This window comes from Adiantum capillus-veneris, chromosome 27, assembly GCF_014529385.1.
Source record: "Adiantum capillus-veneris isolate H3 chromosome 27, ASM1452938v2, whole genome shotgun sequence".
Classification (NCBI taxonomy): domain Eukaryota; kingdom Viridiplantae; phylum Streptophyta; class Polypodiopsida; order Polypodiales; family Pteridaceae; genus Adiantum; species Adiantum capillus-veneris.
Window position 1 is genome coordinate 2,450,955 of NC_140957.1, and position 5,490 is coordinate 2,456,444.

General features: G+C 47.5%; 1 pseudogene; it reads left to right on the forward strand.

Moving 5' to 3' along the window:
• Nucleotides 1–834: 834 nt before the first annotated feature.
• Nucleotides 835–1,383, forward strand: LOC147421408 (uncharacterized; annotated as a pseudogene).
• The last annotated feature ends 4,107 nt before the right edge of the window (nt 1,384–5,490 follow it).

Here is a 5,490-nt window from a genome sequence, read left to right on the forward strand (position 1 = left end):
TGATGAACTAGTGGATGTCGCCTACAGTCTGTGTGTAGATGCGCCCGTGTCGTATGTCACACGCCTCCAAGAACTATGAGCCGTCCTTCGATGTGTAGACAGCCACAAATCAACACTTTGGGAGTGTCGATATCCTCAGCACCTTCAGTCGTAGGCCGAAAACCCCAAATTTGCAGAGTTGGATCTGCACCCGTCGAGACCACGTAGTCGAAAATGGCCTGCGCAGACCTTTGTCGAAGCCGAACGGTGGCCGAGATGACCTCAGAATGAAATTCTGAGAACACCGAGCCCTTCGTGCTCACCCACAAGATTTGGGGCCGTGTCTTCGCCTGTCGAATTTCACTCCAATCTGAGCTGGTGACTCTAGCCTCCTGCAGTGCTGCCCCGAGCCTCGATCTGAGCTCTGATACCAGTTGAAGGAGTACGAGCGGAAGTGCGACGTGAGAGAGAGTGCGAGAAGAAGAGCACGACGATATGGTGAACTCGCTCTACTGTAATGTGTAGAGCATAGTGAGTTCTTATTAGGTTTTTACAAAAGAATATGTGTACATACCTGGCGGCCCGCCCACTTACCTGGGCGACCACATGTTGGGCTTTATACCCCAACATGTATGTCAACAAATCTCTTCACAGGATCAAAGTTATGAGAAGCTTGTCGAGTGTTAAGGAGTCAAAGGAAAAAGAGATGCATCAGACAATATTTAAAGCCGCCTCTCTCGACACTTATAAAGCAGAGCAACACAACAAAGAAAATGACTGTCTCATACAGGGTGCACATCTTGATAAGAAGCCGCAACAAGAGGGAGGCAGGCCTTGCTCTCTCTTGCAGAGCATATGCTGCCCAGAGAAGTGAGAGATGTGGTGAGTGTAGAGTCAAAGTTTCTTTCTAGCAACGAGAGCCGAGGTAAAATGGTCTCAAAGGATCAGAATCCTGCTGATGGAAGGTGTAATGACTTAGTTTTCTTTGATGATCTCTTATCGGAGGCAGGCGATGTCCCTCCTATGTCACCTCGGGCTGATGCATGCATATCTAGCGAGGTCAACTTTGATGATTTGGAGAAAATGCTCAATGAAGATAAGCCTCTTGCTCAAATGAATGGCTCTCTCATAGTTCATGATGTGAATGCAGATACTAGTAATGTGTACAAAGACTTTTTGTGCCTCTTTGTAGGGATATATGCTCTTGATAGTCTTTTAGAGGCCCAAGTGGCTACCACGTACTCTCATAAGGATAGTACACATATGATGGAGTGTAGTTAGGAACTTGATGATTCCCTTATAGGTTTTTGTGCTCATGATAACAAAGATGAAACTTTTGAGCTTGCCATATGCACTGCTAGTGAGGCCTTATATCGAGGTTTGACCATTTTTCATGCGAAGTGAAGATATGTCCAGCTTGTTTGGGATCCAGGTGGGAGCCTCTGTCCAAGTTGGAAGGCTAGGATTTTTCCATTTGATCGAGGTAAAGCTCCTTGTTGAGTATATAGTAGGTGGAGGCAGTAGAGGGAGTGATCTCACAGTGAACTACAATGTATATATGGTTCTTTTCACGCTTTCAAAGCTTTCGGCATGCTATACAGGTTTCTTGGTGGCGTGTTTGCAGAGCTCACCAGTAAAACTTGAGTCGAGCATGAATGATCAACTAGAGGGACGTTGGGCAAAGATGATGGATTCCAAGATTTCCCTTTGTCAGTGCATCCATGAACTGGTCAACCCAATAACATGCTACATATGTAATGCCTATGCAGGTATAAAAGTAGCTTCAAGGTGCATCCGATTGGAAGATTCAAAGGTTTAGCATGCTCGGAACGGTTCTTGGAGTGCTAAAGATGGTAGTCGGGCAGATCATTTTTAGCCTACGATCGAGCGAGTTTCCAAGTTGGTGATGCTTCCATCGAGGGCTCTCTCCTCTTCTAAAGCTCGAACCTTAAGCACATTTACAGTGTATGGTGAATTATAGAGAGTGCTCAAAGTTAATTTCGCATAAGCCTTTCAAAATAGCATCCCGATTGGGGCTCCAAGGTTTAGATCATGTGCTTGGTCTCCTCCAAAGATGACTGCCAGTTCAAAATCAGCTAGTGCGTTCCGATTTGAAGTCTCGGAAAGTCCCATGTGAATACTTCACCTACTGGCATACTTTTTACAAAATTGCAATAGTTCAAAGATGCCTCCTCATCTTTCCCTCTGACGATGCAGCAATGACGCACGCTTGCGATACAACAGTGACTACTCTCACAGACGGAAGGCAAAGAGAATCGGCGCGACCACTGTCGCGGTGAGAGAAGAGAGAGAGCAAGCAACAGGGGACATAGAGAATCGCTGCGCAACGAGAGAAAGAGAGAGAATGGGCCTTGCAAAAACTCGCTCAGACACAGAGATGAAGGGGCCTTGCAGCAACTCGCTCGGACACAGAGAGAAGGGAGAGAGAAAGAAATCTGTGATAGCTGTTTGATTCTCCTACATCTCCCCGCAGCCCTATCTGGCGGGCACACACACCGCAAGCTACCATCCTGCAACACGAGAGAGAGAGAGAGAGAGAAATGAAATGAAATGTTATATTAACGTCTTCAAAAGGCCATTGTGACCTATTAGACCAGAAAGTTACAAGGTGGTGGATCCCATACAAAGTCACAGTAACAAAATAACCTAATCAACAATACAAAACAAAGATATATATTATGGGATTCTAGATTGGTCGATGTGAGCTAAAGCCGAAAACTAAGCAAAAATGGGCGGCTAGTTGGGATAGCTAAATCACAAAAGATCTAGCATCGGTCGTTGGCGAATCTCATCAATTTCCTCCATGGTTAGTAGTCTGATCGGGCGTCGTGCATGCCTGGCCAGCGTGTTCTGAATCTTTTGACGTGGCCTTCGCCGATGTTGTGTAGTCCTGTGCAGTCGTGGGCGCGTGGATTTCCCTAGTTCAATCGCTCGGTCAATCATTGTGCCTCTGGTGTGAGACGGGGGGGGAGCTCTGTTGTGGGAGTGGCTCTTGCGGCTGTCCCGTGTCTGCTATGAAGAAGTCTGTAATCCGTCTTTGAGACTGGTTAGCCTCGCCATTCATCAGGCTCTCTCTGTGTCTGCGCAGCTCGAGCAAGAACAAACCCAGGCATCTTTGATCTTCGTATCCCATTACTCTTCAGAGTGTCCAAAACCCTCTCTGAACAAGCAATGGAAGCGGCCTCGTATCTCATAGTAGACGGGGCAGCAGCATGTATAATGCAGCTCTGTCTCAGGTTCCATGTTACACAAGGGGCATGTCCTGGCCTCTGCTGGTACTCCATTGTATCTCCCGGTTTCAATCCGCAGCTAGTGAGACGATGTGCGTAACTGGCCAATAGCCCACCGTATCCCATGAGATAGGTGGGTATCCATGTATCTGGGTCTCATCACAAAACCATCTTCCGTAAGCTGGAGAAGGTGGTCTCTGTAGAAAGCCATCTTCGTGCCCAGTTCTTGTGCTGGTTGTATCCATGTCCTCTTGGTGTCTAGCTGGGTCAGGTCTTGGCGAATGAGCTTGGTGATCTCCGACTGTGTAAGAATGAGAGATGGTGCATCCAATGAGTACTGGAATGGTGGCAGCCTATCTATGCTGAACCCATGCGCCTGAAACCATGATGTCATCTCCCCATACCAGCATGGTGTATCTCCTTGTATGGCTAACTGTCGAGAGGACTCAAGTGCTATGCGAGCATATTTGTCTCTGGGAAGTTCCCATGTGTGGTTTATGAAGGAGACTGATTTGGTGAGCGCCTCTACCACTAGTGGGGGGGCCGCCAGCTCTGCTCGGATAATGGCCCGTGGTATAGATGCCTTGGCTCTAATGAGCCGCGAGATCATAGAGACGAGAGGTTTCTCCATGTTCCCCCATCCGTCTGTGCGACCCGGCCTCCCGTGGTGATCCAATGAAGGTCCCCATATCTCAGCCCCATAGAGCAATGCTGAGGCCACCAAGGTGTCAAAGAGCCAGAGCTTCATCCGGGGTTCCTGAAACTGAACCTGCGAACACATCCTCTCCAATCTACCCAATGCTGCGTGGGCTCTAGTCAGTCTGGTCTCTGCTGCTCTTCTAAGTGAGAATGTGGGTCCAGTAAAAACCACTCCAAGGTAAGTGTAAGCGTCTGTGTACTCCACAGTCTCCTGGCCGTATGTGAATGTAGGTGCTGATCTCCAGATCCACTGTGGGGTGGTAGTAAACACCATAACCTTGGTTTTACCAAGGTTGACAGACAAACCATTTTCGTGGGCAAACGTATGCAAAGCATCCAATTGGCGTTGCATTCCCTCTGGGGATTCGGAGATCAACACAATATCGTCCGCATATAACAAAAGTGGAATCCATGTCCCTGCCAACTGTGCACCTTTATCCCTGTCCCTGGCAATGTAGTCAGAAACCTCATCCACATACATACCGAAAAGAGTAGGAGAGAGTGGGCAACCCTGCTTCACCCCAATAGTGGAGTGAACCGGTATTGAGAGTCCCTCCGGGGTGTGTACATGCCCTACTATTGATGTGTATAATGCCATGATCCCCCAAATGAGCTCTGTGGGTACTCCCATTTCCTGTAATCTGCGCATCAATCTAGCTCTGGGTACTGTGTCAAAAGCTTTGCGGAAGTCCACAAAGCTACAGTAGATCCGTCTCCCATGAGATCCTTCTTCCTCGATGATGGCCCTGAGTGTCAAGATGTGGTCAAGAGTAGAGAAGCCTCTCTTGAACCCTGCCTGCCCAGTTGCCTGCAATCCTTCCCTCTTTGCCTATCTACTTAGCTGTTGCTCAAGAATGGATGCATACAGTCTTGCCAGTGTGTGCCCAATCATAATAGTGCAATAGTTCCTAGGCTCCATGGGGTCTCTTGATTTGAAGATAGGTACGATCGTAGATAGGCTCCAAGTGTCCGGTAGGCCCTCACACATGGCACGGTTAAACATAACTACTAGAAGCTTTGATAGTAAGTCTTTGGCATGCATGAAATGCTCAGCGACTAGGCAACATCTAGAAGGGAAAGGTGTGTGTGTGTGTGAGAGAGAGAGAGAGAGAGAGAGAGAGAGAGAGAGAGAGAGAGAGAGAGAGAGAGAGAGAGAGAGAGAGAGAGAATCCACCCTTCCCTTTCTAGTTCCACTAATCACCTTCTCTTTTGCTCCTATCTACCTCTCTCCCTTCCCTTTTCTAGCTCCAACTAATGAGCCATTTTTTTTATTTTCTAGGATTGGGTACCCCATACCTTGCACTTCAACAATTCTTGGAGGTGGAGCCAGTGGACGGGATGATGTAACTGTGCTTGCCGATCCTTTGGTCAATGTGGTCTCCTTATCGAAGTTTGAAGGTGGACAAGGAAGCCTTGGTGGGAACTGGCCCTTTGCTTGTTATTTTAAGGAGTGGTTTTTAAAAAAAAAAAAAAAAAAAATAATAAAAAATATATATATATATATATATACAAACTCTGCAGGGAAATGGCGTGCACGTGGGCCGCCAGCAAGAAAAGAAGG